Genomic DNA, 14,926 nt, shown 5'->3' on the forward strand with positions numbered 1-14,926 from the left:
GAGAGGACTCTGGAATCTTGCACCTGTTTTTTTTCCACATATTTCCCCACGCACCTTTATCCTTTGCTAATTTTACATTATATTATTCCACTGTAAAAAAATAACAGCAATGAGTGAAACTATAGACTGAGTCCTGTGACTCCTCTTAGCAAATCATCAAACCTTGGGGGAAGGTATCTTGAGAGCCTCTGATCTGTGCACTCACAGAACTCTTAGTGAATGCCTTTTATGTGCCAAACATTGTGCTTTGACCCTAGTGAATGGAGATAGAGCATAAATGAGCTTGTGGGCTTCATTTACTTATTTTACTCCTCTAAAGACCTGGATTTTTTCAAACTGAAGCACCCTACCTCCTGCTCCAGGATTCCTCCAGAGGCATACCCTTATCAGGAAGCATTCCTAGCCACAGTCACATGATAGAAATAATGAAGAAAGAAACCCTGTGGAAAAGAAGGATCCACAAGAGCCAAGAACATCCAGGTTCCAGTGCCAGCCCCATCGTAATTTATTTCCAGCTCTCCAAAGTGAACAAATGGTAGGTTCCTGACGCAGATTAAACCTCCTTTTTTTTAAGACCTGCAGATGGAGCACAAAGGTATTTATCAAGGTTTCCATTCTGGTTTTTAGAATCTGCCATTAATAGTTTTGGATTTGAAATATTCAACTCCACAGTCTAATGTAGAAAGACCATTTCTGACCAAAAACACAATAGTAAATGCAAAATATACATGTTTTGTAGTAAATGTAATAGTAGAAGTGCTTTTGGTAAGAAGTAGTCTGCCACTTAATGCTACATATAACCTCCTAAGCCTCCATTTCTTTCTTTACTTCAGAAAGACTATTTTGCCTTTGTACAAAATCCTGATTTGTCTATCACATGCATTCCTATTCAAGTCTAATCACTGGTCTTCAGGAAAAATACTTTTAAAAGACCAGCTAAAATAATCAAGGAGATGGATGCACTTCTGCATGCAAACAGACTAAAGTGATTAGGATTCTTGGGCCTAGAAATACCAAGATTTAACAAATATATTAGTGCCATGAATAATTCATTTACCAAATCCCTAAGTCATCAGTATTGATCACATGAATTGAAAATAAGAGCAAAGTTTTAAATAGAAAATAGGCAAGATTATTTTGTATGGTGTGGAGTATACTTTAAAAAATCATCACAATAAGAAACACAGACTGAGATTTTTCTGTTTTTTTTTTTTTTTAATCTACATGAGTTTCCTATTGCTGTGTAACAAATTACCACAAACTTGGCAGCTTAAAACAATACCCATTTGTTGTTCCCAGTTCTATGGGTCAGAAGTCTAGGAGCAGTTTGGCTGCACTTGCTGTTCAGGGTGTTAGCCAGGCTGTGATTTTTATCAGGCTCTAGAGAAGAATCTGCTTCCACACTTATTCTAGTTCTTCACAAATACAATTCCTCACAATTGTAAGGAGGTCTGAGGTCCCTATCTTCTTGCTGGCTATAGTCTAGCAGCCACTCTCAGCTCTTAGAGCCCACCCATCCATCCCTGCCACATAGTACCCTCCATCCTCAAAGCCAACAAAAGAGAATCTCCCTTGCATCAAATCCCTCTGACACTTAAAATTTCTTTCCAAGAAGAGCCCAGGTCTTTTTAAGGGTTCATGTGGTCATACCCACTAATTACAATCTCCCAATCTCAAGAACATTTCAAGATTTGGGACTTTAATTACTTCTGCAAAATCCCTTCCCAGCAGCACCTAGATGAGTTGTTTAATTAAATAACTGGGAGAAAGTGTATATATACCAGGGTACTGATAATCTTAGGGGTCATCTTAGAATTGTGCCCACCACAAAATCCTAATGTACAAGTCTCATAAAGTTGGGATTTTGTAAATGTTTCTAATCTTTGAGATTAATAGAAAACAAGAATATTCTTTCTCATCATAACACAGCCCTTTGTGCCTTTGTTAAAAACAGAATTGGGGCTGGATAAAACTAAATCCAAACCAGAATGGGAATCATTTTGATGTTCAAAATTTTTAACTTTAATAACTTTTCTTTAGATTTTTCCCATTTGCTTAATCAGATCACCAATAATTGATTTCTTTTCTATTTTTTTATCCTTCTCTCCTCAGGCTTAATTAGTAATCAACTGACCAAAATCCATATAGATAGCCTTCTATTACAAATAAGCATTGGGAAGACACACTGTCAACCAAAATAAATGTGTGGTGTCTTCAAGAAGTTCACTATTGAATAAAAGAAGCAGAACATAATGGAAGAGAGATACACAAACAAATGTACAGAAATCCCACTATCAAATATCATGCACTGAGCAGAGCGATTTCTTCATGGGCTACAGGACTAAAAAACACTGCCTTGAGGAAGCTCTACCCTATAATAAGAAGACAGCCTTTGGGGGTGAAAGACCTGCATCCTTTTCTGCTTATCTCATACTTAATCTCACTTGATTACTATGTGACTTGGAGAAACTGTTCTGACTTCTTGGAGCCCTAGACTCCTCATCTATAAAAATGAGATGAAAAATAGTTCTAACCCCCAGGCTTTTGTGAGATTTAAATGAAATAATGCACATATGGCACTTTGTATTGTACCTTTATACACAGATGATAATATATGTTTAATATTATTATCATTTGAATAGAGTAAATTATGAAAGCTTCATGAAAAGCACACTTTCTCTGTATATCCTTAAGACTTCATATGGACTTGTGTCACAGCTCTTATCCCTACTACTTCTTACAATTTTCTTTACTCTTGTCTGTCCCTCCTAACAAATTAGGCTTCTAAAAGACAGAATCTGTATATTTCCTGTCACCTGTACTAAGTACGTGCTTAATAAATATACATATATATTTTGGATAAAGGGACTGAATAAGTTCTTACCAGTATTTTGAAAAATGGAAATCATTAACCTTGGCAGAAGAAAGGAAAGAGCAGCTCTGGTAGGCAGTAAGCAAGATATATCCAGAGATTAGAGGGAACATGTAGCTTGTTGTAGGGAATACCAAGTCATCAATGAGGATAACTGATGTGTTACCCATTAGTTTCAGAGAGGAGTTTCAGCAACCAAGTTTTGACAAATTTATAGAGTAATACTAAGGAAATACCCAAATGCCAACTTTCTCATTTTAAAAAGTAAATCAGTTTAATTTTAATACTTTGGTTAGGTCTGATACATATGTCTCCTGTTTCTACCTGTGTCAAACGCATTTGTCCCCTTTACTCTCAAGCAACATCAAAGACAAATCAAGAGTTGAATTCTTCCATCTCTTCCATCTCTATCACCTTTAAATATTCAGTAAAAATATTCAAATATTCAGCACAGTTCGACCCAACAAGAAACCTATTCTTTTTACCTAACTTCAAATTGGCCAGTGAACAATTAAATTGAATAGTTTGTCAATGATTTAACATCTATCCTGCTATATTAGATGTATACAATCTTGACCTAACTTGTTACATTTTGATTTCAGTTCGATAGAAGTCAAACAAATTATTTTATAAGTTAATTTTGAAATATCTGCCCTGTAGATAAATTCTTACCTGTCATGGTAAAGTCTAAAACAAAAATATGCTGCCAAATTTTGAACTCTTGAAGGTAGCCTTCTTTGATAGACTCTAGGTCACAGAATACCATTTTGTTCCACATCTTCCCTTTTAATTAAATGTCCACAGCACAAACTTCAAAAAGGACACTTGTTCCTAGAATAGGTTATGTTCTGCAAAGCAAAGCAAAGCAAAGCAAAAATCAGGGTGAGTGGTTTTTATGCAGAAACACAGATATGCAAAACCAGTACTAGAGTTGACCCAATTATTTTAAATATAAGAGAAGAGGCCTGATGCTACCAATCTATCTTCCTAGACCTTCCACAAAGAAATGGTCCTTAGAGTCAGATATTCCTACAAACATCGTGACAGGGGCCAGTTTGCTTAAATTTCATCTGTAAAATGGGGATAAAATCTCTTATATATTGATATTGTGGGATCAAATGAAATTACATATGTGAAATTCTCATTGTAGTATATGGCATAGTATAAATGCTAAATAAATGATAAATGTCATTATTATGTCATCAATGAAGAAAATTACCTTAGTAAATTGATACATCAATTGCGATGTTTTGGAGAATAGCTAAATTTAACTGTATTGCTGTGCTATGACCAGTAGCCTAAGTTTTATAAGCAGATCAGCTGCCATTTTTTCTGAGCTTGTGTTTTCATTCTTTTTTTTTTTTTTAAGTGCATGCAGATCTGATAATTTGTGGGCTGATAGTTTGCTATAGACTGTAAAGTCAAGTCAGTAAGTCAGTCAGGGAAAAGTAGGTCTATGAAGGTTGAAGGTGAAGAAGCTGCTTTAGTTACTGATTCACTGCAAGTAGAACGATCATCTCTGCAAAAAAATTTTAGTACCCTGTCCTTAATTCTGTCCCAATGTATAATTTCAACATGTAATCCCCCGTATTAGTCTATTGCTGCTATAGCAGATTACTGAAATCAGATGGCTTAAACAACACAGATTTATTATCTTGTAATTCTGGAGGTCCAAAGTCTGACATGAATCTCACTGGGCTAAATGTGAAGCTGTTAGCAGGGCTGGTTCTTTCTGCTTTGATTGTGCTAATTTTGGAATTGTTTTCTTTCTATAAGCAAATATCAACTAACAGGGGATAGAGAAGTAGAGATGTTTGCTGAACTTTAGGAGTCAGACTTGAGCTAAACATTTACTAGGATAGTTGGGTTAATTCTTTCATAGGTATAGGCTAACAACCATATCATTTCAGTAGAAGAAATTGATAAAAAAAAAAAAATCTTTGTGCCTGAGAGTAACATACTTGAACTGTAATCATTACCTTCAAACTATAATCATTATTCTGCTATTTTTCTCTTAATTTACAAAAAGAGGATTGTCAAATCTGTAACTTTGATGTTAGACTCGTTCTTCTCAACTATAGCTGCATTGTTACATTTATTTGTGAATGCTACATATTAAAGATATAAACGTAAACACAATCAAGCTCTTGCAGCAGAGTATTAGCAGGAACATGAAAGATTTGGAACAAAATCATATGTAGAACAGCTGGAAGAATTTGGAATATTAAATCAAGAAAGAAAGCATTTGATAGGTCTAAAAAGCAAGGAAGGGTGGAAACAAGTTTAAAAATGATTTAATATAAACCTTCTAAGTGCTTACTATGAGCCTGGGACAGCACTAAGTGGGAGAGTACTATGATGATTAAGACCCACACTCTTCCCTTCTGTGGGAAAAATACACACATAATAGATATTTTAACATAATATATTAACAGATGTCTTCAAGCCATATTCATGATAGCTATTTTGAAAGTTTGAATTCAGGCTGTCATGAGGATGTGAGATCCATTAGCTTAGTGCCATTATAATTTCATGGTCTCTAACCTCAACAGGACCATGTCAGCTTGTTTTCCTGTTCTTCTCAGAGACTAGTTCAAGCCTACTCCCAACCTCATCTCTAAAATGGGAATAATGGTAATTAAGCCATAGGATTGCTTCGGGGATTAACTGAATTAGTTCATGTAAAATTTCACAGCAAATCGCCTGAAACATACAGTTCAATAAATGTTTGACATCATTATTACTCTCAAACTTCTCATTCCTTGCTCCATCCTCCCTCACCTTTTCTTAACAGATGACTCTGCTTTCAACTTTACCATCTTGAAATTCCCCCCATATCTGGCCATTGAACCAAAAAAGTAACTTGCATCTATGTCTGTTTTTCTTCCTTCCCTCCTATCACAGTGAAAGAGAATTACCACCTCCTCTTACTGAAGGCTAATCTTTCTACCAGTTCTCCAGGGACTCTTCTTTTTCCTCCTGAGGAACTTAATCATCTTATATTCTTCCATCTTTCTTTCTCATCAATATGTGAACATGCTAAAGTTCTACCCTTCTTCAAAAAGAAAAATCCTTCCTGAACTCATATTCCTCTCACTGCCTTCCTCTCTCCCCTCTCCTTCACACTCTAAATGGTCCAAAGCATGTTCTACACTCCCTGTCTCCACTTCCTCACCTCCCACAACCCATCACATTCTGGTTCCCACTCTCAGCCATTTCCACAAGAAATACTTTTACCAAGCTCATTAATAATTATCTCACTTATAAATGTAATAATTAGGTTTTAATTCTTACCATACTTGACCTCTTGGTAGCAATTGGCACAGTAAACTACTCCTTCCTTTTAAAAAACCTCTCTCTTCCACTTTATTCTACAGCATCACCCTAAACGGAATTTCCTCCTACTTCAGCAGCAGGGCCTTTTCCTATTCTTCCTTTCCATGTTTTAAATAGGGTGTTTTGCCACTCAACTTTTCTCATTTTACTAATTCTCCCTGAAAATGTTCATTTTCCTATATCTTTAGCTATTACCTATATGTGGATATTATCTGATCCACAGTTAATGCCAAAAAAATCTTCATGAGCTCCAGACTCATATATCCCATTACATATTGGTCATGAACCTTTTAATATTCCATAGACATCTCAAACTGAACTCATTATCCCCCTTATAGCATATCTTTTCCTATTTTCCCTCAGTGAATAAGATTACCATCTTCCCAGTTACTCAAGCCAGAAACCTGGGTATCATCTGTGGGGGTCCACTGTGTGGCCTACCATCATAGCCTATATAAAGGGCACTCTCTCCTGCTAGCTGCACAGTACACACTGCTGCCTTCCATCTCCTCACACTACTGATTGTACTCCCCAGATATCTTACATTTTCCTTTCATCCCACTACCACTCCTCTAATAGTTCTCACCATTTCTTGGCTGTATCACAATGAATCCTAATTGGCTACCCTGCTTCCTCTCATATCCAACTAATTTTTTCACCCACTGAAGTTAGTTTGATCCTTCTAAAATGTAACTATGAGGGGTCCCTGGGTGGCTCAGTCAGTAAAGCATCTGACTCTTCATCTTAGCTCAGGGCTTGATGTCAGGATCATGAGTTGGAGCCCAGTGTTGGGCTCCAGACTGGGCATGGGAGCCTACTTTAAAAAAATGTAAGTATGACTATGTTCTCTTCTTAATGCTATTCTTCTTTAATTATTCACTATTTCCATGAAGATATAGTTTGAAATCTGTCAAGACTTACCCTGTTTGCTTCTCTAGTCCTCAACTCACATGATTAACTATTATCAGTTGAACATACTTTCTTTTCTCTGGACCCTTGAATATTCCATTTCCTCTGTTGGTAAAACTTACTCTCTTCTTTGCTTAGATATTACTGCCTTCAAAGAGTGTGAAAGACATTACTTCTGATTATACCTACATTAATCTTCTCAGACTCTCAGGACAGGGAGCATGTCTGTCCTTTGCAATATTGTGTCTCTGGTGCTCAGCATAGATCCTAGAATTTAACATGTATATAAAATATGTAAAAAAAACAAATTGGTAAATATAAACCCAAGAAATGAAACAAAAAATTAAAAATTTATATTATTCAATATAATTCAAATATTCACTAAATATTCACTAAACTTATGAAGAGAATTGGATTCTCTTGGACAATTCAGTTGTCCAAAGTGGGCAGAACTAACAAAATTAATTAATAAATGAATCAATAGGATGTAATGAGTTCAACATTATAACTACTGCTGCATACCTGATGATATTACCTAAGGGCACTGAGGATGCATAAAGACCTCTCCTATGAATTGACTTTTCTTGGTTAAAAATGTTTTTCTCTGTGTTGTGAAATGTTTGCTAGATGAATGAATGTGTTTTAAAATTTTACAGTCTGTCTTTAATTATCAATTATATATATTTACATAACTGTAAACTTCCAAAGAGTAACAGAAAATCTTCAGCTGGCCTTGTGTAGTCATGAAAATTGTAAGTACAGTAGATATATTAATGCAGAAAATACATGTACTGCATTTTAAAATTGGTCCCTAGAAACACAATTATAAATGAAGTTGTCTGAGTTCTAAGTTCTAAAGAAAGAGAATAAAACCTTTAAGAATTTTTTGCAAGGTGGAGATAAAAGCTGGAATAGTCTTTGTCCCTTGTGATAATCGAAATGGCTCTATTTCTTCCTAATACTTATATTAAAAAATATATATACTTGGAGATAACTGAATACTTATAAGGAAATTTCCTTAAATACTGAAAGTAAATGTCTAGTAATTGTGCATTCTTTAAGAGCTAGAATTGACCTCAAATTTTAAATTAAATTTATAAAAGTGTGAAAAAATATTCAGATTATTTTCATAAAGAAAAAATTAGATAAGTAGAAATCAGACTTGGAGGCAACAGGATGGCCAGGCTCTAAAGTAATCTAAAATAACAGGTTTTATGCATGTTTTGCAGCAATTACTCTAATTGATAGTGTATGATTTTAAAAGCACTTTTGCAATTTTTCCTCTATATAATACTTCGTTGAACAATTATTTACTTATGTTAATATGTTCAGAAGGTAACACAAGTTAACAATTTACTTGAAAGGATAAAAAAAAGTGGACACCTAAAGAAAATAATATTTTCAAACAGAAAATAGTATCTTCTCATTCTCAAGAAAACAGAGTAGCTCACCCTACCACTGCTATACAAAATTAACAACACATTGACTATTCTTCTCCAGCACAGATGTCCTATATCTAAACAAGCAACTTGAACATTTTTATTCGAGAGTCAAAACAATATGCCTTTAGAAACTCCACAGATTTAAACATATGGAATCTTTACAAAGATGGAGAGAATTTTTCAATAGCCCCAATTTTTGTTCAACTAAAATAAACAAATTTTGCTTTCAGAGAGGCAGCACCTTTGGGGGGAATCAGACAGACGTGGGTTTAAATCATAGCCATTACCCTCTAACTGGCTCTGCAGGAAAAATTTTAAGTCTCATCTTGGCAGACAGTAAGCCTAGAGGTCCCTAGCAAAGGGATGCTGGTGTTTACTTCCTTTGGATGTTGTTAGCTAGAGAAGCAAGACAGACTATGAATACAGACTCTGAAGGTCCTTTAGAGGGCAAAGTCAGCAATCAGAGAAAAGTAAATGTTGGAACCAGCCAAAATGATGGAAGAAAAACTTCTAAGTTTTAACTATGCCAACATAGACAGAGCAGACTGTGGAAGGCTGTTGTTCTTAAGGGTGAAGGGTGCAGAGAATGAAGAGAAGAGTTGATATTGAAAGTTCACGACCGACTAGAAGCAAGTGTACAATGATAACTAAGTCAGCTGACGTTGCTGATTTAAACGACAGCATGGGTTACAAGGTCACTAAGGGATAAGGAAAAATGAAAGGGAAACAAATGGGACAAGGGAGAGAAGTGAGTTTAGTGTATATATCCTCTAAGATATGCAGGTATATCCCTAGGGGACAATAATATTTCAGGGATGGTAGGAGGAATAACAGAAACTAAAAGTGCTGACAGAGGTAAGATAGGCATGCTAAATCTCAGCAGAGAAACCATCTAAAAAGTTTGTCACTAATATGTGGAATCTAAAAAATCTGGACTCAGAGAGAAGAGTGGAAGATATCAGAGGCTGGGGGTGGGGGAATTAGGGAGATGTTAAAGGGTACAAACTTGCAACTAGAAGGTGAATAAGTTCTGGAGATCTAACGCAAAGTATAGTGATGATAGTCAACAATACTACATGTGTTATATACTTCAAAGTTACTAAGAGACTAGATCTTAAATGTTCTCACCACAATTAGCTAACACTATGGTGATAGCTAATCATATTGCAATATATAAATGTATCAAATCATCATGTTGTAAACTTGAAATTTACACAAGGTTATATGTCAATTATATGTCAATTAAAAAAAAATTGTCCAATGCAGCAGAGAGAACTGGCAGATTTTAGATTATAAGACACCATTGAATTTGACAGAGGCTGATCTCTGGTGACTTGTGAGAGCAATGACAGGACTGTGTGGGGTAATCAATCATACTGTGGTAAGGAGCAAAGGAGATGTGAGAAAAGAGAGGCAAAGGGTGTATAAGGCCCATTAAGATGGTTGACAGGAAAGAAAAGGAAGGAGTTGCCTTGGTAGCTTGAGGTATAGACAAAATTAGAAACATATTTCTGAAGATTGCCAAAAAGTCTTGAGCAGCTTTTAAAGCTGAAAATTTTTTTTAAAAAAAGGAAATTTAAGGTGCAAGAGTATGATGAGAAAGTCTCAGAGAATTGTAGAGACTGGTAGCAAGAATCCAATAGATGAAGTCAAAACAGAGTAAAAATAGGAAAAGTTCCTGACTTCAGACAAGATACAAAAATGTAAATAAGTTTGTAGGATTAGCCTCTTATTCTTTGGAATGATTCATCAGTAATAAAGAATGCTTACAATGTTGAATTGACTTAACACTTTCATTTATGCTTTTATTAACTAAATTCTACTTAGGACATACTCAGTTTAAAGAGTAAAAATATTAATAGATTTGAAATTTTATAATGCTGTCATAAGGTTAGTCTTCCAAGATAAATAATCTTCCTGGATGTTACATGAAAACAATGAATCATGGATCACTACATCAAAAACTAATGATGTATTGTATGGTGACTAACATAACACAATAAAATTAAATTAAATTTATAAAAAAGAAAAAAATAATCTTCCTGGAACCTTTGTAGTCATTTTTATCTCAACAATTCAAGGCTCTTATAAGATTTCACCAACTATCTCTTAAATATAGCTTTTTCCCCATTAATGTGATAAGACTTTAAAAATAGAGGAAAAATAGCTTCATTTCCATGAAAATTGCAAAACCAATTTCCTCATTACTTATGACCATTAAAATTTTTCATTCTATTTCTTAAATTAATATTTCTCCCAATAAAAACACAGACTTTATTACACAGTGTAAATATCAGGAAAACAACCTAAGGCTGAACTCTACTCACTGCTATGTAAATTTATTAAGCCTTGGATAATTAACAGATGTTTTTTCTATATTCAGTGTTTATTATCCTGTAATCCTTGCTAAAATGAGTAAGTATTTTATATGCTATATAACCAAAAGGTAAAAATTCACTCAATTTATAGTCTAATTAAAATTCCTTATTAACGTTTTACCATTTTTAAAAGAAAATGAGCATTTAGAAATCTAAATGGTTTAAGATTAGCATGTTTTTTCCATACAAGTTTTTGTACATGTTTGTTTCATAGGGAATGTATGTTTATAACCATAAATGGATTATAGAAAATATTTGTAAAGTCCCTATTTACTGGGCAATTTTACTTATTTACTCATTTACTCCTCACAACAACCATCTGAGGGAGAACCTGTTACTATTTTCATTTTATAGATGAAAAAGTAAGAAAAGAGGTTAAGTAATTTTCCCAAAGTCATACAGCTACTGGATGACAGAGGAAAGATTCAAACCCAGACTGTGTGGCTCCCAAATCTGCCACTGTGAACACTGTACTATCGTGTCTTCACTGGTTTTAATTATGGGTTAAATACCTGGCTTGGGTTAATCTCAAATGACACCAAAAACAATTCATTGAAAAATATATATCAAAATAACTAAACAATCTTGTCTACATAATTTCAAACAGAAGCTATTTGAATTGAGTAAAATTACTACAAATTCTGAAATTGTGTAGACAAGACCTTTTCTAGACACAAATAGACAATCACTCGAGGAAAGCTTCGCATATCAGTAAGCAACTACTCAGACTTGAATTCATATTCCTGCAAAGGTTGCATTAACTTCTTCAAGACCTAAGAGTTATCATTTCATATGTGAATATACTGGAGAAGTAATTTACCTGACCTCTCCTTACGAGCATTTGAACAAAGAATCTAATACTTAATTTATTGTGTATCTATACCATATTAACCTCTTTCTGAGAAGAAGCTTATGAAATTCTCAAATACTATCAACTTTCAATAGCAGATTTTTTTTCATGTACCCAAAGAAAGATCCCAGCTCATTGTCGCTTTGGTAACCATGGATCCAAAGCAAAGTACTCATGAATAGAAAGGTGAGTCTGTGGTATTCCTTGACTAGCCAGGACAGAGCTAAGCTCTCTTTAAAAGGCCCTCCTGTACGTATGGTTGGAGGGACATGAGCAACCAATTTTTCTATGAGTTCTCAGCCAAACAGACTTAACTTGAACCTCTATTAGTCTTGTAGGTATGTTCTATTATTCAGTTTTCCAAGGGTTCTGAACAAAACCACTTCCTTGTAATCTTTACTCTGACTATTTAAGAAGCATACAAAGAGCTGTCGTGTGTCACAAGCTCTAAACCATTTGATTGAATTTCTCAGGCCTTTTCTCCTTACCAGTTATAATCTAACATTGACAGCAGTACCGTAACTTCAACTAATACTATTTAATATAGACAAAATTATTATTTTAATCCATAAACTACCTGTAGTAATTTTTTCTTTCTTTAGAGGAAAACATAATTTGCATCAAAGGGAAAACCTTTATATACTCCTTCTCTTTGTAGAGATGAGTCAGAAAAAGAGAAAAGGTGAGATTCAGGGCTAAAGGGATATTGTTTAATAAAGCATTTCACTAAATTTTTAGATATAAAAGAGAAGTCCAAAACTGATCTTGGAGACTAGGCCAGAGAACTCAGACTTACTCTGATGATAATTGATGAGGTTAGAGACAAAGTTAGCAAAAATGACTAAAATGCTCCTTTTAAGAATAGGAATGTCTTATATTCAGTTACACGTCCCCCACCTGTGATTTAAAAACATTTTTATTGCTCCAAAACTTCAAGGTTCACTCTGTATACCTGAAAACTTGATCTAGTGAGAATTTGTGAATGTGTGTGTGTGATTTAAGGAAAGGGATGGAGATCTTTCTGGGAGTGTCATGAAAAAGAAAAAGGAAAGCATATGATGTGAGATCTCAAAGTGATCCAGAAAGAAACCAATTTGCCAGTAAAGAAGAGCTTGCAGCCCAAGATGTCTAGGAAAAAGGCATACAGTCCCCTTGGGATTCAGCCACATTTCATTTGGATTTTAGAGGCCAGATCCCCCTGGCACTCATCTGAGTAAGCTCCTAAAGCTGTGTCTCTAGCATTACTGTTTCACCTGCTACAAATTTGAACTATACAAACACCTGTGTACCCAGTATCAGGATGACAAGTATATTTTATTTATATTCATCAATTCTGATTGACTATGTTCTTAAAAGAAAATCCATTAATATTATTTAAGAATAAAAAAATAAAGTCATGATAAATTTATTTTTAGATTTGCCCTTCTTCTAGCTTCTAATAGTACTTTTCTTTCGTATAGAGACTTAGAAATCAGAAACAAATGATCAGTGCCAAATTATATAATTTTAGTGATTTAATCATTTTTAGACAAATTAAACATGCTCATTCTCAAGCTTTGCCTTAATTCAATTTATGAACCATTAATTTAAAAATAAAGCTGAGGGGCGCCTGGGTGGCTCAGTCTGTTAAGCATCTGCCTTCAGCTCAGGTCATGATCCCAGGGTTCTGCTCAGCAGAGAGTCTGCTTCTCCCTCTCCCTCTGCTCCTCCCCCTGTGCACTCACTTGCACACACGCTCTCTCTCCCTCTCTCATAAATAATAAATAAAATCTTTTAAAAAATTTTTTAAAAAGAAAAATAAAGCTGAGAGTGATCTATACACCAATAATCCCATACCCTAATTTTATATCCCTTCCTTCTTTTCTTTTCAGAAATATTTATTAACTACATATCATGTGTCTGGAACATTACACACCAATGGAAAATAGATTCAGAGTGGGAGGTAACTGTATATAATCAAGGGAAGCCTTACCCCTTTGGACCATCTGGACCTAAGTGACTCAAGCAAAGTGGACATCATACCCTCTACCCATCAATCTCATGTTACTTTCACTGCACTTATATTATCCTAGGTTTCTATAAAAATCTCTCTCAAAAGAGTAGATCAAGTGCCTGAAATTCTTTTTCCCTCCTCTTTTCAAAAATTACAATGAAGACCTAACTGGTACATTTATATCTAGCCTTTTAGAATGAGTGCCCCTTTTATGGCATTGACTTCATAGGGATAGGATCAAATGTTCAAATTTTGTTCCTAAATCACTGAAATATTTTAGTTTATTCCTTTCCAATATCATTTCAAAACTGAACAGTGACAACAGAATAATCGCTCTAAATGTTCATATGAAAGAGCCATTTAAAACTTTGGACTATATTCCTTCTAGACAAAGGACAAAAGTAAAATTCATTAATCCTGTTCTGTAGAATGCTGTCATTGGAAGTGCTACAATGAATTGCCACAGTGGCAGAGAAATATTCAAGGCTTTTTGAAAATACCAATTTCAAGATATAGTTGAATCATCTCTAAAACACTATTTGGGATATTTTCAGAGAACTGAATGTGTTTTCTTGTTCATCTAATTACCTGAGGTAAGCGCTTCCTTCGTGGTCAGTCTGGTGAACACAATCCTGCCATATGAATGGGATGATTCTTATTCACAGGTCTCTGTTAAATCAGAAAAAAGCAACCTCTTACTAATCCCCAATCACATATATTTTCCCTCCATCTGGAAATACATATCCTGTACAAATGTCCTTTGCTTCTAGTCATTGTTAAAAGAAGTAACAAATCATTCTCCTTATGATTTATATGGCCTGGAAGAAACCATGATTAGGTTTCTTCCCTAGTTTAACTCAACAAGATTGATTTGAGTAAAAGTGCCTTTGCCAAAACTGAGGACTACAATGATCTCACAGAAAGAAAAAAAATATATAGTAACAGTGATGGTAATTTTTTTTAAAGATTTTATTTATTTATTTGACAGAGAGAGACAGCGAGAGAGGGAATACAAGCAAGGGGAGTGGGAGAGGGAGAAGCAGGCTCCCCACCGAGCAGGGAGCCCGAAGCGGGACTCGATCCCAGGACCCTGAGATCATGACCTGAGCCGAAGGCAGATGCTTAACGACTGAGCCACCCAGGCAC

At 34.9% G+C, this 14,926-nt stretch overlaps 1 long non-coding RNA gene across 1 annotated transcript; it reads right to left on the reverse strand.

Moving 5' to 3' along the window:
• Positions 1-273: 273 nt before the first annotated feature.
• LOC116630846 lies at positions 274-14,624 on the reverse strand. The gene is made up of 3 exons (XR_004299026.1): positions 14,369-14,624; positions 3,545-3,720; positions 274-576 (listed from the first exon to the last, which is right to left on the reverse strand). It is a non-coding gene; the product is annotated as an uncharacterized LOC116630846 (long non-coding RNA).
• Between the last annotated feature and the right edge of the window lie 302 nt (positions 14,625-14,926).

This window comes from Phoca vitulina, unplaced genomic scaffold, assembly GCF_004348235.1.
Source record: "Phoca vitulina isolate PV1807 unplaced genomic scaffold, GSC_HSeal_1.0 scaffold4, whole genome shotgun sequence".
NCBI lineage: Eukaryota > Metazoa > Chordata > Mammalia > Carnivora > Phocidae > Phoca > Phoca vitulina.